The sequence below is a fragment of the Salvia hispanica genome, chromosome 5 (genome assembly GCF_023119035.1).
Source record: "Salvia hispanica cultivar TCC Black 2014 chromosome 5, UniMelb_Shisp_WGS_1.0, whole genome shotgun sequence".
NCBI lineage: Eukaryota > Viridiplantae > Streptophyta > Magnoliopsida > Lamiales > Lamiaceae > Salvia > Salvia hispanica.
The window spans coordinates 26120656-26146641 of NC_062969.1; the positions used below are offsets into that span (position 1 = coordinate 26120656).

A 25986-nucleotide genomic window follows, 5' to 3' on the forward strand; every position below is an offset into this window, starting at 1 on the left:
GAACTTTCTTATTAGTCCGTCCTTAAAAATTATTATGAACTTTCTAATTTTGGAATATTTAAACAACACATAACCTTTACATATCATTTTATTTACAACTTATACAATTACATTACACTACTAATCAATGTTTTAAAAATCGGACCGACAAGTGAACCGGCGACGAAGCTACTTGTTCACGGTTCAACTGGTCGGACCGTTTTACTGTAGCATATATAATTAAATATATATTATATAAATATATCAAATTTATTATATAATAAAATGTAGTTTTGATCAAATTCATATATAATTTAGTGAAAAATAAAATATTATTAAACTTAATTGAGGATAAGTATAATTAAATTTTGAAGAAATATAAATATAAATATATAACTAATATATTAAAACTTATATTTAATTAAATATATATATGTGACAATATTGAAATTTAGTGTAATAAATTACTATTAAAGTTTATTAAATAACAAATTTAATTAAAATATTTTATTTACAATTAATTATAATGAATTAATCAATTTATTAAAATAATAATTCATCATAGAATGAATGAAAATTTATTCATTGATTATAAGAATAATTAAAGTTATTGTTGTGCCACAACAGCTGAAGTAGTGGAGTGGTAATGAAGTTGGACTCACATACATGATGTTTATGATTCGAATCCCATTGTACACAAATTTTTGAGAAAAAAACTGAAAATTTCAAATAACCCGTTCTCGATCGGACCGGCCGGCTCATCCGGCTCAACCTCTCAACGGTTTTAAGTGGTGAACCGGACCGGACTGAGCATCGGTTCACAACCGAACTGGTCTGGTTTTTAAAACACTGCTACTAATGATGTGGAGTCCACTGTCCATTAACAGAACTTACACTACCGTTTATCTCTCTCTTTTACTTTATCAATTACTCTCTCCGTCCCACTTTAGGAGTCTCGGTCACTTTTTTGCACTCATTTTATAAAAATGATACTCCCTCCATTTCATAGTAGTGAAGACATTTCTTTTCGCCACATAGATTAAGAAAATGATGTGCAATTAATTAAATAAAAAGATAATAAAGTAAGAGAGAGGAGAAAGTAGAGAGAATAAATTAAGAGAGAGAGAAAAGTAAGTGAGAAGAAATTGTTTGACTTTTACTATAAAGGGAATGACACTACTAATATGGAACGTACCAAAATAATAAAATGATTGTATTAGTATGAAACGGATAGAGTAATAAATAGTTAAAGTGGAGAAATAGTAAAGTAAAAAAGAGAATAATCTTAAAAATATTAAACCCGTATTAAACCAAATATTCATACTTTGTGGAGATGGAGGGAGTTGCATATAATCATACAAAACTCTACAAGGTAATCAGCCAGCTCAGTTGGTAGTTGGAGTGGTCTAGTGACCGAATGTTCCTAAGTATGAATCATAAGGTGGTTTGTTTGAATTTCTAATTGTTAGTTATTTTGTAGATTTCTAATATTAATAACTAAACTAATTCTTATAACTACTTTTATTCTTTGAGTATTTCTCGTAATTAGTTTAATTCATTAGTTTTATTCTCAAATTATTTATCCCTTCTCATCCATCTCTTCCTCGGCTCCTTAACGTGTCGAGCTGTGTGTCGAGCTATTTTTGACGTCGTCGATACTAAAAATATTCAACAATTGTTATTAATAGGTTGAATCCTCCATAATTAAAATCCAGGGTCCACCACTAATCCATGCACAAAATGACATCTTTTTTTTGTTTGACCACAGATTTTCCGAATCCACATTCGGCAGAATCAGATTAATCCTGTTCGACCGGACATGCGGATTAAAACGTCGATTTTTGCATGGATGAGATTATTAAGAAAATTGAAATCTCACGATTTTATATTTTTATTTTAAAATATATGAAAAATACCAAAATTTAACCAAATTTAATAATTTTAATGACGTCTTTGAATAAGTATTGAATCCCATTTCTCCAATTTCAGAATAAGTCAAATTTTAATATAGGCCAAATACCTATTTTATACACCACAAGAATAATCTAAACTTTATTTTAAAAAAATGACTATATTAGAGCTCAAAACATAAATATTCAAATTGATCTTATAACTTATAAATTTCTAAGTTAAGGATAAAACTTATAAATATTAAAAAAAAGGCCAAAACTTGCCTTTTATATATGTTTTATAAATATTTCAAAAAAATTTATGTGTGGTCTTCTGATGAAGAGAAATTCCTTCATTTACGTATTCAAATCTGTTCAGGTATGCACAAACGCATATCATGGTTGGTATGCGTTTATATGTGCTTTTAACTTGCATAGAAACATTGCTTGCTTTCAGTGAAAGCTGGTCACTGGCATCTATTACAATGACAGTATTTTTGAGGACACAGATGAGTATCGATCTTCTCCATGCGAATAGTTACTTGGGAGCTCTGTTTTACTCTTTGATTATTCTAGTTGTCGATGGTATACCTGAGCTCGTGACTATTGGAAGACTTGGAGTTTTCTACAAACAGAGAGACTTGCATTTCTACCCTGCATGGGCATATGCAGTTCCAGCTACCATTCTCAAGATTCCACTCTCGTTATTAGAATCTGTGCTTTGGACATGCTTTACTTACTACACGATTGGCTATAGCCCGGAGGTTGGCAGGTGAATGATACTACATATTCCATACATCTCTACAATGAAGTCTTCATCGCTTAAATGATTATCAATTACAATGTCGGAATGACTCTATGCTCTCGACTATTATCGTATTTTGTTGATGTATTACGGGTTCTTCCGCCAAATGATGGTGTTCTTTGCTGTTCACTTTTTTATCTATATCATTGTTCCGTTTTGCGGCAGCAGTCTGCCAGACCGTGGTTGTATCTGCCAGACCATAGTTTAGTAACATTGCCAGTACATTAACAGATAGTGAGTCACAGATTACATTCTTTTATAACATTGAAATCTGGGTAACTTAACCTCGATTGTGAACACAATTTGTGAAACTTCTTGATACTTATGTAGTTCTGTTTATACCACATGTATAGACATGTAGAGTCTTTGAAAGCAAGATGAAATGCATCAAAATCTTCATAATTTGAACCACTATTCAACACCTTATCAAGTTCGTCAACTTCCTTATGCAATCTTGAACAATCTGAACTGCATCGGGACTGGAAATCAGATTCTTGTTTCTCAAGCTCCGAAGAAACCAAAGTAAAGTCAGCCATATATATCAATCTTCCCCAGCAATGAAACTAATAGTTCTGTGTCATTTAACTCAACATATTGCATAAAAAAGGGTTATGCAAGCTTAAGCTCAGAGCCACCATAAAGAGACCATAAAGAGAGACAAGAACATTATAAAGAGGTGAAATGACCTTCATAGACCCCAAAAGTGAAACCAATCTCTATCCAGTCAAATTAGGGCATTCGTTATCGATTTTTCCGCATAGAATTCAGACTTCCTCAATATTATCGTCCTGCTGTTCATCCCGATAATAAGCAAAACACAATCACGACTAAATAATTTAAATCACATCCTGTTATACTTGCCATCTAATTCTAGAGTTGCAGCAGCAAAAACAAACAAGGCCAAAAAATGCATCAAATTTAGTGAATCAACTACAATTTCATGTATATGCTTAAGCATAGAGCAACGATCACAATTAAACAAGAGAGAAATAAAGCCTATTTGTAATTGGATCAATTAATTCTAATAGCTGAAAATTTTTGAGTAACTTTCTTCTCCGACTAAAATTAATCTGTTTCTCAAAATTGGATAATTCAAGTAAACAAAATCCTGAAACTCCGTGTTTCTTGTTGACATGCGTAAAATTCAAATGATCAATGAAAGAGATCTTTAATGGTGAATTGAATGAACCAAACAAACAAACTCTTCATCTCCTATCTCTAGACTCTCTTGATCGCGATCCTACATTAGCCACGAAAGTCCATTATAACAATGTAAAAGAATAAACTGAAAAAATACAAATTTGTAATAAGCTTGTTGGGATATAATTTTTAGAGGGTCGCAATTTTCCTTTTCTCGTAATGATGCTTTTATCCTTGGCCCCGTCAGGGAGTTCTTCATCAATGTTTAAATCTTACCCGGTTTTTTTTACCTCCACCTTCCTTCTCAGGTACATTCTCCTTCTTCTCTGGCTCATTATTTTTCTCCGCCAGTTTTTCTGCTTCATTAGCCATTTCTTGTTACTTCTCTTGATCTTGTTCATTCTCTTGCATTGGTTCCCTCTCCTTCTCTTCTTGCTCATTCTCTTGACTGGTTCCCTCTCCAACTCTTGTTCCGTCTCCGTCCGCTCATGTGGTAGCTTTTACGTATTGCAGCACACACGTCCAAGACCAAAATCTGTCCAAGACCAAAATCTGAACTCGACAGTTCAAGCCTTTGTCTCTCTTTCAAGAGTTCAGCTGTCCATCATTTAACCGTTGGGTAACACCTTGTTACCATCTTTTTACAATACAAAATCTTGTCCACGTAACATGCCTGCAAAAACTAATTATTAATTTTTATACAATTAGATTCATCTATTATGGCAATCGTATAAATTAAGAGTATTGATATGAAAACAAAACTTTTTTATAATGACATCATTATGGTTATAAAAATGATCAAACTTACCACTACAAAAATAGTTGGTCCAACAAATCTCTTAGCATTATTATCCTCTCAATTTTTATGTGTATCAATTAACTTAGACATCACATGTCCACACCAATTATAGTTTTTGATGTCTAACATCATGTATGAAGTCTAAAATTTTAGACATCACAGTTCCATCTGATGGAGTATTAATCAATGTCGTCTCGACCAAAATCATGAAATTTCACTTAAACCACTTACCACCATACATGGACGAGGACGGTGGTAAATGGTTTAAGTGGAATTTCATGATTTTGATCGAGACGGCATTGATCAATACCTCAGTAGATGAAAATGTGACGACTAAAATTTTTGACTTCATACATGATAGTGACAACATCAAAAGCTACAATTGGTGTGGATATGTGATGTCTGAGTTGATTGATACACATAAAAATTGGGAGAATAACAAGACTAAGAGATTTGTTGTACCAACTATTTTTGTAGTGGTAAGTTTTATCATTTTTCTACCATAATGATGTCATTATAAAAAAATTTTATTTTTATATCATACTTTTAATTTATACAACTATCATAATAGATGAATCTATAAATCTAATTGTACAAAAATTAATAATTAGTTTTTGTTTATGCAAGCATGTTACGTGAACAAGGTTTTGCATTGTAAAAAGATGGTGACAAGGTGTTACCCAACAGTTAAAAGGATGGACTGCTGAACTCTTGAAAGAGAGACAAAGGCTTGAACTGACGAGTTCATATTTTGGTTTGGACGTGTGTGCCGTAATACGTAAAACTACCATATGAGAGGACGGAGACAGAACAAGAGAAGGAGTTAGAAAGGGAACCAGTGCAAAAGAATGAAATAGAGCAAGAGAAGGAACAAGGAAGGACTAATGAAGCAGAAAAACTGGCTGACAAAAATAATGAGCCAGAGAAAGAACAAGAGAGAGAAGGAGAAAGTGCCTGAGAAGGAAGGTGGAGGTAAAAAAAAACGGGTAAGATTTAACATTGATGAAGAACTCACCCAGTGTAGTAGTCCCTAGGCAGATAAATATCTTTAACCGGCCCAAATTGTCCAAAAGGCCTCCGCAAGTCTTCGGGCCTACAATAAGAAAGTAAGAATCATGAATTCAGGATTCCTTTTCTTTCATTTCTCAAATGTAGGTAAAAATGAACAAAATGAAAAGTACATCAAACTAACCTGCAATCATGGCGAAGGTTGCGCACTAACAGGCTGGTTGGAGCTGGAGCATCACCTCTATCCCTCCTCCTCTTCCATAGCGCCCTCCTCCTCTCGGAGGGCTCCTTCTTCTTCTACCATAACCTCTTGGTGGTGAAGGTGTGTAGCTCCTTCCCCTCATTTTGACAAGTTACACAAAATCTGCCAAGGAGATAAACCATTTAAATGTGGGAGATAAGATAATTCCATGTTTTCACATGGTATACTTCAAAACACAAACAAAACACAAAAACAGATGCAAAACAAAAAAGCATTAAAATTCTAATTGGGAAGAATGATCAGCTAGAGCTAATACGTGATAAATAGCCATCACATCGGCCATCAAACAATTGTAATCGTCATTTCATTATTCAAAGACCAAATAAATAAAACAAACAAAGCAAACAATTATATGAGTAAAATACATTGGCAAGAATGATCAGCTAGAGCTAATACATGATAAATAGCTATCACATCAGCTATCAAAAAATTATGAATCATCATTTCATTCGCCATAAAACAGAAAAATAAAACAAAATAAACAAAGCAAACTATAAATTGAGTAGAATAACATTCGCAAGAATGATCAGCTAGAGCTAATACATGATAAGTAGCTATCATAACAGCTATCAATATATCATAATCATCATATCATTCTTCGATACCCAATGTAATAAAACAAAACCGCAACAACTTCTCCTCAAAACAGACAAATGTGGAATCAATACACAAAAACGCCAACACGAGAAAAGTTAAAAATAAAAGACAAATCCGTCAAATTTTAGTAAAAACCATCAAAGAGGGAAATTAAAAACCCTAAGACCAAAAACAACATATCTAATCAGAAATTTTAGGAATTTAAGCTAAAAAATCACAGATCCAAAATACTAATTTGAAAAAATAAAAACCAAATTCGAAGAACAGACCTCTCTCTAATTCAAAATCAGAAATCGTATATAAAAGCGTATTAGTGCGAGAGCTGATTCTTGTAAAAATTGGATCGAAACATGGAGAATGTAGGTAGGTAAAACGCATTAGACGAGAGGAGATGATTACCTTCGAGCAAGAGAAAAGTTGAATTTGGGAGAGAGAGCGGCGGACGAAGCAGAGAGTAAATATGATCTTTGAATGTTAGGGCAAATGGAATTTATAAGCAAATATTACCAATCACTTTGCCCTTGGAAATATCTCATTAATTTTGGATTTATTTCATTAAATTTGGGTAAGTTTGAATTGGAGAAAATTGCCTTAATATGGTAGCCGAAATTCATGTAAATTTGCACAATATATATATAGAGGAGTGATCAATGTTTAACTAATTTTAAGTGTATAACTAGAGAATAAATCTCAGCCACACATCTTAATACTCTAAATTAATCTTATGGCTTAACTATTTTTATATATTTTAATTAAAAAGTAATTAACAAGGGCATTTTTGGAAACCATAATCTATGGGAGATTCACGCTTCATCCAGATTCACACAAAATCATCCAGATTTCGGCGACGCTCTCCTCCGCTCCGCCACCGATAAACCTCCATGCTCGCGCCTCATCTTCTCGTGCTCCTCTTCCATCTCCTACAACTTCATCTCCATCTACGCATCACCAGCGTCTTGCGCAACAATAAGAGAATCCTCTTCTTCCTCGACGGAGTCCATCGCTTCAATATGGCGCAACAAAACTTATGCAGATTTGCTACAATCTCCATCGCTCACGCTCTTGTTCATTGTTCAACAATCACATCTTGCAAAATCTTCATCTCAAGAGCTGATTTCCTCATCTTAATTGTCGATTTCACGAACTGCTATATCACTTTTCATCGCAAGAGCTGATTTCTCCATCGTCAGTTGTTAATTTCACGATCTGCTATATCAATTTTCATAGCAGAGCTGATTTCTCCATCTCTAATAGTCGATTTCATGATATGCTAATTTAGTATTTCATCGCAAGAGTTGATTTTTCTATCTCATAAATTTGTGAGACGATCAAAGATGGTGCACTGTAAGACAAAATTGGTTCACTTTACCTTCATTACAATTCACTCGTATAAATGCATATGAAGCATTTGTTGATGTTAGTATATAATGAAATATGTTTTGAGTGCTTAAACATGTAATCACAATATACTACACTATAAAGACAATACACTTCACTCTAAAGACAATATACTTCACTATAAAACCCATACAAAATCGTACACACAATATACTTCACTATAAAGTCAATACAGCTCACTAAAATACGATATACTACTTCATTATAAACATGCATCACAAACATTTCACTCTAAGCACATTTTACTTCACCAAAATGATAAATTAGTGCACTATATGCATGGATCACAAACACTTTACTCTAGCCATTTTAGTGAAGTATATTAAACAATTTTACTTCCCCGAAATGATAAAAAGATCCCTCCGTCCACAAAAGAGTCACACTTGTATGGCGGGGGTTTTTAGGGGGTTTTTGTTTTGTGTTAAATGGAGAGAAAATATAATTTTTATATTTATGTGAGAGAAAATTTTTCCCAAAAAAGGAAATGTGCATTTTTTTGGGAAAACTAAAAAGGAAAGGTGACATCTTTTTGGAGGGGAAAAACTTATAAGCATGATCATAAACACTTCACTCTAAGCATGAAATACTTCTGAAGACGTTTATTTTACCGAAATGAAAAAAAAGTGCACTATAAAAGGGAAAAGAAAAAAAAGTGCACTATAACCAGTTCACAAAACTTCACAACCCTTTTAAAACTTACCAATCACTTTTTCCAAATAAAAACGAGCAAATGAGAAAGGAAAAAACCCCTCTCTGGAATCTTCATTAACAGTTTTTTTAACCGAAATGAAAATAGTACACTATTTAAAGTATCACAAACACTTCACCTAAGTAAATCTTACTTTAATCGTTTCCCCGAAATGATAAAATAGTGCATTATAATCATGGATCACAAACACTTCACTTAACCATTAGTTACTTCACCCAAAGCTTTTCCACCCATATAAAAAGACAATATAAGCATGAACAAAAAACTTCACTCTAAGCATGAAATACTTCACTTGCCGTTTTCTTCACTAAAATGAAAAAATAGTGCACTATTAGAGTATCCAAACACCACTCTAACATGACATCTTCACTTTAAGCCGTTTTTTTTTCACTAAAATGATAAAATAGTGCTTATAATCATGGATCACAAACATTTTACTTAACCATTAAATACTTCCTCTAAAACGTTTTACATCACCGAAAAAAAAAAACAGAGAATATAAGCATGGATCACAAACACTTCACTCTAAGCAATTATTTCACTAAAAAAGAAAAAAAAAAAATATGCAGGATCACAAACATTTCCCATAACCATGGAATATTCCTAAAAAAAAAACACAAAAGAATTGATGGAGAATTTGAGCAAAAGAGGGGGATCGGTGGAGAATCGATGAAGAATTTGAGCAGAAGAGATAGCGGGCAGAAGAAAATTAATCTAAATGATAGGAATTCAAGTTCTAATCACAACTTTGTTTGTTAAATGACTATTTTACCCTGCCTTTATAAATTCTTGCTTATAGTGAAGTAATTTTTTGGACCAATTTGCAAATCATATGCTGAATTTCAACCCTTGATTTTTTAATCTTGTGGTTGAAATTTGTTCTCTAGTTATACACTTAAGGGGAGCTTGCCCTATATCACTACTATATATATATATATATATATATATATATATATATATATAATATTTATAAATTATAGTAGTATGAAAATTATAAAATTATTATAATTTCTCCAAATCTAAATTAGGATTGTTAAATTTGTGATATACAATATATAAAAGGAGAGTTTTGGGTGTGTTTAGGGAAATAAGAGGAATTTTAGGGGTATTTAGGAAAATGACCATTTAAAATAGATATTAAATGAATTAAAAATTTATAAACAGTGTGATTAAGTGTTAGTTGGTTATTTAATTTCAATAGTTAGTGGATTAGTGATATAGTTAGTGGTAATGTTGCACTTAATACGTTTTCTTTAATAATAAGAGGAGTTACATTCCAATTATGCCATTTTAATTCTTTCCATGGCCTGTACTTCCACCATCTTAATTTTGTAATTTATGTTGCGTTGATTCCATGACTCCTTATGTTCTCATTTTGTGACTATAAATGACATAGAATTGTAGATGAAATTACACAACTACAAACTTATTTTCCCTTTTCTCAAACTCTCTACATTTTTAGTGTGTATTTTTAGGAGTAGGACTTCTGTATAATGTCTTTATACTTTTTGAAAACAAAACCTAATTGGTTTTATAACTCTTAAATATGTTTCATGCTTTATAATGATGTAGGTGTTCAAGATTGGAGGGTTACAATTTATACTCTTCGGTCGTGCTCCCAAAGCTACACGGGAAGTATGCAATACGGGAATACTATTAGGCTATGCAACCCGTTTCTTTTTTTTCTTTTTTTTTTTTCCGACTAAATGAATGCATATCGGTTGTATATTCCATGCTATTTTGTTGTATTTTTGTTGATAATTTTGATCGATTTAACTATCTTCTAATATATATTTATACATTATTTTTATTGACATGTGTTCGTGATTGATTTTTTGTAATATAGATCTAAAAGTGATTTAAATGATATATGATTTGTGTGCAATTTTTAGTTTATAAACTTATTTGGTTATATGAGTTTAGAACTTGAAATAATAATATTGTTTATCATTCGGTATATATGTTATTTTTTTTCTTTGTTTGATTTTATATTTTTTTAATAATTATTTTTTATTTTATATATATTTATGATTTCAGATTTCATATTTCATATAATGATATTTTTATGAATTTATAAAATCATTTTACAGTATAAAATAAGTTTAAATAAAAGAGAATGGGTCGTGCACTTAATTAACGGTATATGTTGGTGGATATTGTGCCTATATTTGTAACATTTCATGTTATATCACGCCTGTGCTATGGCATCATTTTCATGTAATTTATGATATTTGGAAAGCTTCATAATCGACATTTAAAGGACGATACCTTTGCCTCTGACACTACAAAAATTAGAATAATAGAAAGGGACAAGAAATAGAGATATTATTGTTGTTTAGAAAGTTGGAGAAGAGAAACTTAGGGAGAAGTAGCATGAAATCGGAGAGGATGAGAAAATTGGCTGATTTTCTAGAGTAAATTTTAATTTAATATTCTACTTGTATGTTGTTTAACATTTGATTAGTCTTCTCCTCTATTTTTATTGCAGATCAATGACGGATTCAAGTCGTATTGGAAAGCTTCATAATAGACTTTCAAAGGACAACATATTTGCCTCGATCCTACAGAAAATTAAGTAATAGAAAGGGAACAAGAAATAGAGATATTATTGTTGTTTAGAAAATTGGAGAAGAGCAACTTAGGGAGAAGTAGCATAAATCGGAGAGGATGAGAAAATTTGTAGAAGAAAAATGGAGATTTTGTGAAGACGGGAGAAGATAAACGGTGGCCACGTCAGTCATGTAAACCTAAAGCCTCTTATTTCTTTTCATTTTCATTTTAAGTTGTATTTTATATTTTATTCTATGAATTTATCTATGTGTCTCATATTTGTAATATATGCTTAATTTATTTCATTCCAATTTTTTTAATTATTTTTCAAATACTTACAAAAAAAAGGTTGGTTTTATCTATATCCAAAGAAGTGGAAATTTATGGAGTATATACTTAGAATTCTTATTTACTTAAAAAATGGGCTATTAATTTTGAATTTTGAATCATATACATATGTAAAACAGTAAAAGGGGAGTTCCGGAGAAAATAACAACATTGTCATTTGAATAATTTTATATTAATATCAAATAAAAAAAATGTAAATGCCACTTGAATAGTTATAAATTTTTGCAATAAATAAAAAAGTTTTTTTTTTTTTTTGTTATGATGAAAAAAAAATGTAAATGCCACTTGAATAGTTATAAATTTTTGCAATAAATAAAAAAGTTCTTGGTAATCCCTCCGGAGCCTTTGTCTTAGCGGCAAGGAATTTAGACATCAATGTATGAGGTGCCGAGTTCGAGTCATCTTGACATCAGTTGTAATTTTCTCATTTCTTAAAAGTTTATTTGTAATTTCCTCCTTCATATAAGAGTTACTTTTTTTTTTAAAAAAAAAAGGACACATGCGTACTATGATTTGATTGAAAATCAAGCTATCACTAAAAGAAGCACAAATTTAAAAAAAATCATGCAATTTAGTCAAATATTTACCTCGCATAATTTCAAAAAATCATGCAATTTAGTCAAATTATGATTTACCTTGCATATTTTAAAATCAGTGTGTGAATACTAACTAAGTTACAGTAATAACTAATAACTAATATCAATTTTGTATATTAAAAATATCATCACAAGATATAAATTTATCAATGTTCTTGTGTTGATAAACTTATGTCTTTGTGTTGATATTTAAATTTACATGTTGTATTGATATAATTATATCTTTGTGTTGATAATTTTAATACACAGAATTGAAAGTTATTAGTTATTACAGTAAATTAGTTAGCACGCTAGCGCAACCCTTTTAAAATCAGCCGAAAAAAATACCATAAACGTTGGATATGTTTGTTTGTATTTATTTAGTGGATTTTTTTTTAAAATTATATATGATATAACATTCGATGAATCATGCGCAGACATTACCTGAAGCGAGTTAACAATACCGTCTAATTATAAAGAAAATGACGTTCTTTGTTGAAAAACATCAATTATATTTTACACAAAAGCAATATTATTTTTTCCAACTTTATGAATTTTCCAACCGATTTTATAAAGTTACGAAACAAATAAGAATTTGACAAAATTTCATTATTTTTCAACAAATAGCCTTTAATAGAATTATGAAACTTCCAATTATTTAGCTTCATAAATGTAATGCATATATGTACAGTTATCGTCTTTCGTTATGCTATATACAATATGTGAATTTAAGAATCATGTGTCATGTTTGTAAAAGAATTGTTTTTTATACTCTTCTTCCATAGTCTCATATTTCTATTTTAGTCTGTTTAACAAAATTAGTTCCAAACTAAAAATGAAAAGTTTTTCAGAGCAAAACAATACTACTCTCTCCGTCCCATAATATATGATATAGTTGGAGAATGACACGAGATTTTAGGAAATACTCCCTCTGTCCCAAGATAAGTGACCTACTTCTTTTGGGCACGAGATTTAAGGAATGGTATTTAAATAAGTTAAAGTGGAGAGAGTAAAGTATGAGAGAGGGAAAAGTAGAGGAGAGAAGAGAGAATAAAGTAGGTGGAGAATAAAGTAAGAGAGATGACTTTTTGCTAAAAATGGAAATAAGTCACTTATAGTGGGACACCACAAAAAGGAATACAAGTCACTTATCTTGGGACGGAGGGAGTATTGTTTTGTGGGTTAGGCGGAGAGAGAAAATAATATATTTATATTAATTTGAGAGAAAAAAAATTTCAAAAAAAGAAACTGTGACATCTTTTATGGGACAAACTAAAAAGAAAAGGGTGACATCTATTATGGGAGAGGCGGTTGAGGATGAGCTCCTCCTCTTTCAGCCACTCCACTGCTTGAGGAGGAGTTTGTGGGTCGGGTTTCCGGCGATCTGGTGGAGGGGGTGCACTGCCTTTGCCTCCATTAGAGATGATGATTTTGTGTCGCTCATTTGATTGCTAGATTTTTCAGATCAATGAGAAAGGAGAGAGAGAGTGATGAGAGAAGGAGAGGAGTGATGAGGGAAGACCAGTGTTTTCACTTTTCATATGCAACGGGAATTTATTTTGAATTTTGCAACGGTCGAATTGTGGGGAGAGCGGGTCGGTGGTTTATTTGTTTATTTACTAATTTAATTCAACCACTTGGTAAATTTAACAATTTATAAAATTGGAATGTAAAGTTAAAAAATTATTTTTTGTGTTGTTTCATAGTGATTATATGAGTATCAATATTATTATATTTTGAATGCCAAGTAAAAAGATAAAAAGATGTTAACATATCAAAACGATGTAATTTTACTGCCATGTCATATTTGATTTTATCATTAATTTTATTTTTGATTGTCATGGACAATGGTGAAAAATTGAATAATATAATATGGGGAAGTGATTAATTCTAACTAATTAACAATGTTGATATTTGTAACACAATGTTGATATAAAAAAAAACCACAAAAATTATCATATGATAACATAATGACGATATTACCCTTTTGTTGATATTTTGTCTACTATTTATTGAGATTTGTGAGCTTTAATTTCATCCACTCATTTTAAAATTCAAGGGTGGAGATTTAGTCTTGATTTTGGATTAGGGTGCTATAAGCATTAGAATATGACCAATATAATATGATATTCAAATTTTATAAAATTGTTGAATTAGTTAAAAGTTAATGAAAATTTCTAATTTAAATGATAATTATTTCATTTGTTTCCGTTTTTTTCAGAAATACTACTACACTATAATAAAAAATTAATACTTTATTCCTTAGTTTGACATGGATACGCTAACTCACAACAATGTTACCATCATCATCTTTCTTGAAAAAAAATAAGAAGGCCAACTCACATGTGTAAAAAAAAAGAAGTTATCGTTGGAGTATTTCATAAGAAGGAAATTGACAATTATTTCAGGTGGTGAGACATGAATTGACTTAAATATTAGGAAATGATGCAAAAAGTTGCTTTAGTATCCGCGAAACTTATCATTATATCCATTATTTCTAAAAAAGACGAACTATTTTACTTTTAATCAATCCTTTAAAAATGATGAATTACCATCATCAAGTTCTCACTTCCCGCATAGATAAAAAAGAATTAGTCTAAACGAGCGCATACTGCATTAGCAAGTTATATGTAGCTCAAAGTCTCAAACGAACAAACAAGACAACCAACACTAGTCATTTGGTGTGAACAAAGGAGGATATCAGTTTTGGTTGCTCAACCAATCCCTTTATGAACTTAAGTAAATACCACAACATTTAGTACTCATTAAACAAAAACTTTATCATTACTTCTACATTAATTAATTAGCATATCACTCCAACAAATGTTACATGTACCTTAGTAAAAAATGAACTTCCATTTATACATAGAGTTGTGATCAAACAAGAACACCATTGAATGCACGTCTCAAAAAGCTACTCACCTCCTAACTTGAAGATTATTAAGCAAATGAATATGAAGATTGTTTTTCTATCTCTAGATATGCCTATTCTAAGCAAAAGCAAGAGAATGCTTAGAATAAGAATATTGTTGTGTTTTGAGATGTTTATTTCATCTAGAAATGCCAATTTAACCCGAATCCAATGGATTGACCTGAATAACCCATAAAAATTGGAGGGTTAGGACCGACAATATCTAACCTGATAAGAAGACGGGCTAATCGGGTCAATCCTAATGGGCTGACGGGTTAAGCGGGCCAGCCCACCGGGATACACCAAATTAGGGTTTTAAATATTTTGTGTTTGTATTTTCAAATGATTGGGCCGCCACCCACAGAGGGATGTCAGTGTAACCCGCAACCCGTGGGCTAGTCCGAATAGCCCGCCAAAATTATTGGGTTTGGGTTGAATATTTCTAGCCCGATAAAATTACAATCTGATCGATTAGCCTAACCTGATAAATCTGCAACCCGTTAGAGTCAGACCCGAAAACCCGATGGGCTGGCTCGAAAATCCGATAAAATTTCTATTATTCTATTTGTTTGACTCTTAATTTGACACTTCATTGATTATTTTTATAATATAGATAACTAAAAAAATGGCTTTTAATTTTATACTCCCTCCATCCCATAATGATGTCACACTTTCCTTTTTATTTTGTCCCACAAAAGATGTCACATTTCCTTTTTTAGAAAAAGTTTCCTCTCACATTAATATAAATATATTATTTTTTCTTTTCACTTAACACACAAAACAACACCTCCTAAAATACCGTGCTAATCTTCAAGTGTGACATCTACTATGGGACGGAGGGAGTATTGAATATAAAAATAATGTATTAAATTTTTATTAATATAATAATAGATAAATAAATTAGAAACTTCAAATGCACTATAAATATATTTAAAAACTTCTAAAACATGCTTTAAAATTTCTCTATGTTTATATTTTTGTTTTGCACAAATCTCAGATATTTGTATTTGATCATGTTTATGTTTGAGTTTAACCATATATATCAAATTTATCATAATTAAATGCTTTACATTTTATAAATATAACTAATTTTTATCATTATTTATTGGAATGATCGCAGGTTAATTTTATCGATAGTAGCCCGATTAACCCGCTGGGCCGACCCCGATTGACATCCTTTACCCACTGCATGAAATCAAGATTCCAATTCTTATTATACTACACCTAATCTTTTAGCGTCATTAATTCTGCAAGTGTCCTTAATTAGATTTCACAATGTCTTCTTATTAATTACATAAATGCAACATCTTCAATAATTAATGTATTTGTTATGTATATTACTCCTTATTCGATTACGTTCTCTTTATTTTTGATTTGTTTACTTTATTTTTAAATGATAATTATAAGTAATTTAATATAATATGTTAAATATGACGATTATTGACTTTAAAATTTAATAATTTTCTTAATTGCATTTACATCCCTTATTTAAAATAGTTATTCAAAATGGCCCAAAAATATTTATAAACTTTGGATTTTGAATGTAATTTTTTATTTATTGGTAGTATATGATTTACATAGTACTCAAAACAAACATAAATGTATTTATGTTTCCCTCTTTGTTGCGGCCTTTTCAAATTCTTCTTCGTGTTATTTATGCTGTTCTCTTTGCAGGTCTTTATGGTGGAAGCGATTTATGTTTTGAAGTGTCGAGCTTAATTATGTAAATTTTTTTTCCTTTTCTTCATGTATGAAGCTCGCTTTCGGTTTGTACTGTGTGCACAGTAAGAAATAACAAGTCTCCTAGGTCTAGCGAATCCACTAGATCACAGGGTCTAGGAACTCACGGAACGTCGGAAGATCTCGGTCGTCGGACACACAGAATACCGCTTCAAAAACCCTCAACCATGTATACTAAAATTAGCACAGGGAAGTAGGGATCGATCCCACAGAGATGGATGCGCAAGTAAACATGCTCAAGGATTTAGAACTATTTTTGGGTTGACTGCTGCCACGCATTTTTGGGTTGAAGAAATTAAACTAAACTTGGAGTTGAAATCTGCTACGCTAACAGCTAGATCTAGGCAGAACAGAAATCATGCATGAAAACTGGAAAACAAGTGATACAACCACTAGATCTAAGAAACTATTTTCTAAATTACCTAGATCTGGGAAATGAACTGACGGTGGGGACCATTTGCTGAAAAGGTAAGTACGGATGAAAAGCTGAAAAAACAACTAACTAAAGTACCAACTAACAGCGACATCATCTTCTCCAATCAATTTGCATAAAATTTCAGTAGAAACAGAGATGGAACGTAATCGAAAACGAAACAGACTAGATTTTAAAACAATTAAACAAAGAACAATTTAAAACTAAGCAGATCTGCGACTACTAGACGAAGTAAAACAGAAAGAAAGCAGAAAACTCAAAATCTATGCACAACTCGGTTTCCCCTGTTCAGATCCACACTTCGGATGCTAAATCCACTCCGGATCCAAGTATCCGACACAAACTCCGACCAAAAGTATACCCATAGCTACAGATTTGCCAAACAACCTCCGATCAACAACAACAACACAGATCCACAGCCGTATTCCCCAGATCAAGCACAGAGTTATCCAAAACAGAGAATAACATTTAACTGCCGAAATTAAGCCTCAAAAACACAGAATCAATGTAAATCAACACAAGATAAACACCATCATGACAGAAACTAAATGCATAGATAATCGGTAATAGCAACAACCAAATCGACTTCCAAAACGCTGAAGTTCGACGGAATAAAGTGCAAAAAACAGAATGTAAATAGATTGTATCTTCGCCCTTCGCAAGGACGGCGTTAGGACTGACTTTCACCGAAGATGAACCCATAGAAACCTTTAACTACCCCATAATTCCCATTTTTCCCAAGTGTGTGTGTGAGTGTGTGAGCTGAGAGCAAAATCATCTATATCGCGTGTGCTGCATGCTCCTTTATTTATAGGCATTGAAGTGGGTCCAGCGAGGTATGAATAGTCTTTGTTGCCCTCAGCTATTGACTTCCTTCGTCTAACCATTTTTCTCTTCAACTCTGCTCACTTTCCTTCATTTTCCTTCGCTAGTCCATTGCCTCCAGCTCTTCCTGGATCTAGCGATTCCTTCACACACCTGGTTTAAAAACTGCGTTAGACCCAGTAAAATAAAGTGTTTTTCACTACATAACCGATGCATGAAATTAGCCTTATCAATGTACTATTTTAAAGTGTCGAATGTATAATTTTTTCATGTAGTGCTCTATATGAATATTAGTTTGGTGGCACCTCTTATTCATTTGTCTTTCTTGGATGTGGTATGAGTGGTAGCAGCTACACGGGAAGTAGGCGATGCGGGAATACTATTAGGGTATGCAACCAGTTTTTTTTTTTTCCGGCTAAATGCATGCATATCGGTTGTATATTCCATGCTGTCTTGTTGTATTTTTGTTGATGATTTTGATTTTTGATCGATTTGGCTATCTTCTAATATATATTTATACATTATTTTTATTGACATGTGTTCGTGATTGATCTTTTGTAGTATATATCTAAAAGTGATTTAAATGATATGTGATTTATGTGCAATTTTTAGTTTATAAACTTATTTGTTTATATGAGTTTAGAACTTGAAATAATAACATTGATTCTCATTCAGTATATGTGTTATTTATTTTTTCTTTGCTTAATTTTATATTTTTTAATAATTATTTTTTAATTTATATATTTATGATTTCGGATTTCATACAATGATATTTTTATGAATTTATAAAATCATTTTACAGTATACAATAACTTTAAATAAAAGTAAATGAGTTTCTTGGATTTAAATATGCAAACTCTTCTTATTCCTAATTATTTATTAAAAACGATATAGGATTGAATGTAATTAACATTTTCTTAAGATTGAATATGACATTTCAGTTATTGTAATCACCGACTTGTCATTGTTTTAAACTTTTTTATCCAAATTTGTTTTAGAATTAGAACAGTCCCATTTCTTGATTAATTATATATGTTTGCAATTATTTTTTGAGCATTTAATACATTAAGTGAAATATGAAACTGCCGATTCCAAATTTTGATATGCACAGCACAGTAATGATGTAAGTACTTTTTAATTCCATCAAATGTATTTCAATGCTATTTGAAATAAATTTGTATAACTGACGGCATTTAACCTTACAAATTCATTAATTGTTTTTAATCTAAAACTGGCAAATATCTCCAAAAACTCATAATCCAGGCTAGAGAACTAAAAACAAATAAGAAAACGGATGTAAATCAAGGATGAGAATGGTAGAATCCTACGAGTTCGATTACAATTATCCTATGCTCAATTAACTTCCTAATATGCCAATAAAGGGTCTCAAGGGTTATTAAGCTATCACTAAGGTAAAACTATATCTTTTCTCAAAGCATATAATTTGTGGATTGCTACCTAGAACCGAAGTGTCCTTCCTAGAACTAAGGTAACCACTCCTAAAAGCTCCTAAGATACTTAGCTTCATTCAAGCTCAAATCTGTCGATTATATTGGCAAAGGCGTCAACTTCTCTTCTTTCAAATTAAACTACTCATCTTCCGAGTATTGTAGAAAATCCACATGCATTTATAAGGTGATCAATCAAATAAATGTATAAGCACAACAGAAGTCAAAATAACCACATGAGCCAAGGCATAGAAAAAGGAAATCAATTAAACATAAGAATCATTGTATCTCCCCCGTAGAACTCTATGAAGGATTTAGCTACAGTCTCGACCAGAAATAATATTTGATTGGAATTCATCTACACAGAGTAGGAGAGTTTGTCTTGTGTTTTGATGTAATGTGTTTCCTTGTTGTAATGTCAATGACTTCAACTGTAGATTTATAGCCATAGTAGTATATGCATTTAATAACAATCTGTTTCTTTTAATATTGTTTTAAATATTAAAATTATAAAATACAAACACTTAAAATAAATAAAAACACATAAATACATATGCATGAACTAGCTTCAACTTTTAGGCAACCGTCCACTTTCATCTTCAATCATCCACTTTCACATCTATGTGAGTGAAGATAACTTTGGAAATGAGCAATATCATATGGAGCAAGCAGTCTATCCAATTCACACACACAGCAGCAAATACATTACATTTTGATATACATATATAAAAGACGAGTTTTGAACATATTTTGATATATTTAAAAATTATGGGATAAATTTGAATTATTATAAAATATGTAACTCTCATGAATATTTATTTAAATATTTTAATGTGCACTTTGACTAATCTTAAAATAGGATAATGAGTATTTAACAAATTTTGTAACATCTATTCTCTTAATTTTATAATTTATGATGTTTTATTTCCATGATCTCTCATAATCTAATTTTGTGCCTATAAAAAGCATAGAGTTGTAGATAAATTACACACCAACAAAAGCATTCTCCATTCTCTCTCAAGCTCTCAACATTTTATTGTATATTTTAGAAACATTGTATTGCTCAATTTTTGGAGCTCCATCAAGTTCATCGGTGCCAGCGGGTTTGAGAAGTTATACACGTTAGGAGGAAGTCGTTTTATCTTTTGGGATAATACGTCAATTCGAGAGTACTAACCGTGATGTACTTTGTCTTGCGGAAAGAGGGTTTTTCTCGACTAGACTTATAGTTCGGTTTATTTTATAATTTTCGTTGTAATTTCCATTCCATTTATTTTTTTTATTGCAATAGTTAGAGTACCGCGTGATATGGTTCGAGAATTCTATGCTAATATTCTTTACAATTCTTAGAGATGGAAGAATTGTAACATCCTTAACTCAAACAAACATAATATTTATCTTCATCTTTACATAATTTATTATTTTATATATTTATATTCTTACTTATGCTGTAATTATATTATGTGGTGTCTCAAAAAATAATATTTTATGACTTATAATGAATTAATAAGTGGTGCATAATATGTATATTTGCAATGAGATAATTAAACATTTCAAAATAGAGTTGATCAAACAATTAGTTGTTCAAACAAAATAAAATAGTCTGCTACCGAATTTTGATTTACTAATAATACTATTGTTGAAGTTAGGATTTGACACTTAATTTTTCTGGGATACAACTGATTTTATATAGAGAATCTAATTATATTGGCTGAGGAGAGAGCTGCTCGAGCGGAGACAAATCTGAAGTCACTGGAACTTCAGGCGAAGGCGGAACATGAGTTGCACGAGAGCTGAGAGAGCTGATCATCGGAGCTGAGAGCTTCAGGAGGAGCTTAATCGTAAGCCTAATTGTATCGTCATGTGATCTAATTATGTGATTGAAAGAGGAACTTGCAAATATACAATATTTTTGTCCTTCATCGAATGCATGTGGTGTGAATTGTTCGATTGTGTACTTTCATGGGTCTCATCTTATACTTTGCACTACAGATAATCGTTTTAATACGTATTGATTATTGATTTTGTGCATTGCAAATTGATTTTGTTCCTATTTTATTGTAGTTTTAGATATTATGTGATTTGTTTCAAATTGATTATGGTTTAATATTGATTTGTATAGATTTTTAATTCTCATATAACTAAAATTATTAGTCATATTATTCATTGTTAAAACCATACATGCATGAATTTTAACAATCAATAATTTATGGGTTATATATTTTATTTGTATGGTTTCAACCAAGAGATTTCAGTTATCTCCTCCCACTCCTGCAGAATAATGACACCAAATTAAACCACCTTTATCACCCATAATTAGACAAATTAAATCTCAATTAATCACCTTAATCACCTCATAACTGGGACCAGCAAGACTTGAAAACAAAACCTATTGGTTTTCTAATTCTTAAATATGTTTCATGCTTTATAATGATGCAAGAGTTCAAGATTGAAGGGTAACAATTTATACCGTCACGGAAGAAATATAACTCAAATAGATGAGTATAGTCATCGTTTCATCATATTATCACATGCAATTTTAAATCAACGGTAAAACATATGTACATATGAAGAAATTTTAACAAATACATAGGTCAGTCATTGACTCATTCTCGATATTGTCATTTTATTTGCAAAAATAGAAGAAATATCAACTCAAATAGATGATTAGAGTCATCGTTTCATCATATTATCACATGCAATTTTAAATCTACGATAAAACAAATTTCCATATGAAGAAATTTTAACAATTTGAGGATGGGCATTTAGAGAGAGATTAAAAGAAATATATTTTAAAATATGTAATATTAATATATGTGGGGTGGAAAATATGAGGTGGGGCAATTGCCCCTCTCCACCTCCATGTATATCCACCCCATTAGACATGATAAAATCGAGCAAAAACGAAAGAGAAATAAGTAAATAACAACATCTTCTAACCTTTATTGGATGATGATTCAGCGTTTTTGTTCGGCATATTGATGATTTTTTTGTTATAGAGTTGAGAAATGGCCATTTCACATCCCACTCCCGCGTTTATTTTTTAATTACCAACCATGATAAAAGACGAGTTTTGACCTTTGAATATTTATTATTTATGGATCTTTTGGATTATTTATTATTTATGGATCTTTTGGATGTTCACATAAATGTATATATAATTTATAATAAACATTTTCAGTTATAAGTAATTGCAGTTGGATTAAATATTTGAGCCCATTAGTTATTTCAAATAGTATAACATATTTTAAATATGTTGACCGAGCAGTTATGTAATTAATGGCATTATAAATTAGTGGTATTATATAAATAATGGCATTATTAATTAAGAGCAGTAATATGCAATTATTATTTGGAAATAACAATTAGATGGTTTTTCAAATTTTTTGAAAAACCATTACCCGTTAAAAGTTAAGAGTTTCAATTCGGCTATCCAATCCTTTTCACTTCCACTTTCCTAATTATCTAAAACATAAAACATTTTAATAAAAATATTTGTTATTTATAATTAACATAAACTATTTGTACATGCCTTTGCATTTACAGAGGATTAAAGAGCGTGTGTTAAATACGGTATAAATTACATATATATAAGTGACATAAATTGTCTTCATGTTCTTTGAAATTTGATCGAATTGTCTGAGTATAGCAAGAGCCATTCAATTAATCCCTAATCTATCTAATCAAATCAACCATCCAATTAATCTATACTAATATAAAACGGGAGTTTTGGACATTTTGAATAGTCATTTTAAGTCGGGGATGTAAATATAATTTAAAAAAATATTAAACTACCTTCCTCTTTCAATCCATTTAACTTCGATAACTGTCATGTTTAAATATTAAATTACTTATAATTAGCATTTAAATTACCTTCTCCATTCAATCAATTTAATTTCGCTGAGAGAAGTGTATTTTGCAACTGTCAGAATTGTATTAATAATATTCAATACATTGTTATATTAATTACCATATATGTTATGAAACGTAAAAAATAAATTGTGTGACATAATTAAATAAATACTAATGGGATTACTAAAAGTTACGAAGAATAGCAAAAGGTTTCAAATCTACTATAAATTCCAATGTGATTGTGCTCGCTGCCATAATCGGTGAGCTTGCTTAGATGAACAATATTCGTTGCTTGATTACCCTCTACCGAATTTTGACTGATTCGAGCTCCGCTGCATCAGGAACCTCTGCAGAGCATTCTTAGTTTTCCATCTCACCGGGGCCCACATGGCTGAGGACTAATGAGAAAGGCGTCGGCGCCACCATGGGAGCCTTTGCTGCCTCCGCAACATGCACAACGAGGATATGGCGGTAGAGAATGAAGATAATGGGCAGGAGGAAGAGAGAAAGTGGAAGGAAGATGAGGGACGAAGAGAGATTTAGGGAAGAAGTAGCCACTCATCTATCATTTCTTCTAACCCTAGAATAAAATTGTATTCCATCTATATTAATAATATGGGTTGTAATTCATTATTATATAGGATTAATTAAATAGTGATTTTATATTATATTTTATTGTTTAATATTTTATATTTTGTATGTAAAATCGTTTATTGCCTTTAGTTAAGATTAATGAGATTTGTTGAAATCCTATGATTACGTTGTATCTCTATTTAATCTTTCATTTCCAAAATTGAGAAGATTGCGTGTATATATATAGAGTTTATATTATTCCATGGTTCTATGAATATAATGGATTTAACTCCTATTGTTTTGCTATGTCAATTGTTTTATTAGAAATTGTATTTATATGTCAATTTTTCGCTTTATTTTAAAAATATAAAAGGTATTTATCATTTACCTAAGGAAACAATATAGAATAAGAATGGAAGGCAAGAGAAAGGGGAAGAAAATGAAACCGATACAGAAGAATGACGGAAGCACTTCCAAAGAATTTGACAGTGAATATTCTGCTAGCAAGATAAATAGAAGGAGGCAACATTATAATATAGATAGAAGAGGGAGGACTGCATAAACAAAAGAGGGAGGGCTGCAGGCTTAGTAATGTTTATTTTATTTCATTGAGTATCATAATTTAAGGATTTAATTAGGATAAGATATTTTTAAATACCTGATGAATTTAGGATAAAAACATTTGTATGCAAAATTGTAGTACTAATATTGAAAACGGTAGGGATGTTTTCCATATGAAATATAATTGTTCGGTATAATATCTATATATCATATTACTGGGGTGCGTTATATTGCTAACTATTTATATTGCTAACTCTGCTAACTCATCAATGCTGTGTATTAAAAATTTCAACACGGTGACATTAAAATGTCAACACATAATATCAACACATTATATTGAAGTTCAATAAAATTATGTGTTGACATTTTAATGTAATCGTATTGACATTTTTAATACACATTGTTGATGAATTAGCAAGTTAGCAACTTAAGAAAGTTAGCAATTGATCACACCCCTCATATTATTTTTATATTTCGAATTATATTTACCTGTATTATAGATCTAAATCAGTTACTACAATCTATCACTATACTTATGCATCTATCCCTAGAATTATGAAATTAAATTAGTGTCAGGTTTTAAATTTTGAAACAAATTCTATTCATTTAAAGTTTAATTACATATTATAAAATTATATTAGTGGATTGGGTTAGGATTTGAAAATTAATTCTACAATAATTACTTGAACTAATTTATTTTTTAATATAATATAGACGTTTATTGACTATGTATTATTTTAAATTCTTTATTCTGCTATTCTTATTATTGTACTTTTGAGGTTGTTTACCATACTTTTTTTCATAATTTACGAATTAGTATTATTTTATTTACTAATATTAAATTTTATTACTCCCTTCGACCCAGAGAAGTTAGCACACTTTCCTTTTTAGTTTGTCCCACAAAAGATGTCACATTTCCCTTTTTGGAAAAAGTTCTCTCTCACATGAATATAAAAATTATATTTTCTCTCTCCATTTAACACACAAAACAAAACCTCCTAAAATCCCGTGCCATTTTCAAAGTATGCCAACTTCTCTGGGACGGAGGGAGTAATATTTATTTTAAAGTTAAGGGTTTAGGATTTAGGTTTCAAGGTTTGAGTTTTTAATATATAGGGTCACTATATAGCAATGAAATGAAGCTCGACTAGGAAGTGTATCACCAGTGCAATCTTAAATTATAGCTTTTGACAGACAATATCTTAAATCTCATTAAAAGAAGTGGTAATTAAACATTCTTTAGGTTTTTTTTAGGTTTTCTTTTGTTTTGTGTGATGTAAATTTGCTTTATTTTTTAGTCTCACGGACATAGTCATTTTTCCATTTTATAAAAATAATGCACAGTATAATTTTCCACGTATTTATATTTTAGCCGAATCCTAACTTCCTTCGTTTGTTTTTACTAGCGGGCCATATTAAAACTTAAACTAAAAATAAACGTTTTTCTGAAAAAAAAAATGGAGTAATATAGAGAGAGTTTAAATGATTCATTTTTCATCTTTAAATGCAAAACGATTAATTCATATTTTCACAGAACTAAATGTATCAGTTTCAAATTCGTTATTGTGTATCAGTTTCAAATTG

General features: G+C 30.8%; 1 long non-coding RNA gene and 3 other non-coding genes across 6 annotated transcripts; all 4 read right to left on the reverse strand.

Moving 5' to 3' along the window:
* Positions 1–3770: 3770 nt before the first annotated feature.
* On the reverse strand, positions 3771–7005 carry LOC125190097. Of its 3 annotated transcripts, none has more exons than XR_007170846.1 (4): positions 6879–7005; positions 5805–5984; positions 5628–5705; positions 3771–5396 (listed from the first exon to the last, which is right to left on the reverse strand). It is a non-coding gene; the product is annotated as an uncharacterized LOC125190097 (long non-coding RNA). The 3 variants fall into 3 exon arrangements; XR_007170847.1 differs by having other exon boundaries at positions 3771–4486; positions 5293–5705; XR_007170845.1 differs by having other exon boundaries at positions 3771–5705.
* On the reverse strand, positions 6116–6192 carry LOC125191445. The gene has a single exon (XR_007171128.1). It is a non-coding gene; the product is annotated as a small nucleolar RNA Z102/R77 (small nucleolar RNA).
* LOC125191443 lies at positions 6256–6333 on the reverse strand. Its single transcript, XR_007171126.1, has one exon. It is a non-coding gene; the product is annotated as a small nucleolar RNA Z102/R77 (small nucleolar RNA).
* On the reverse strand, positions 6403–6479 carry LOC125191439. The gene has a single exon (XR_007171123.1). It is a non-coding gene; the product is annotated as a small nucleolar RNA Z102/R77 (small nucleolar RNA).
* Positions 7006–25986: the final 18981 nt, after the last annotated feature.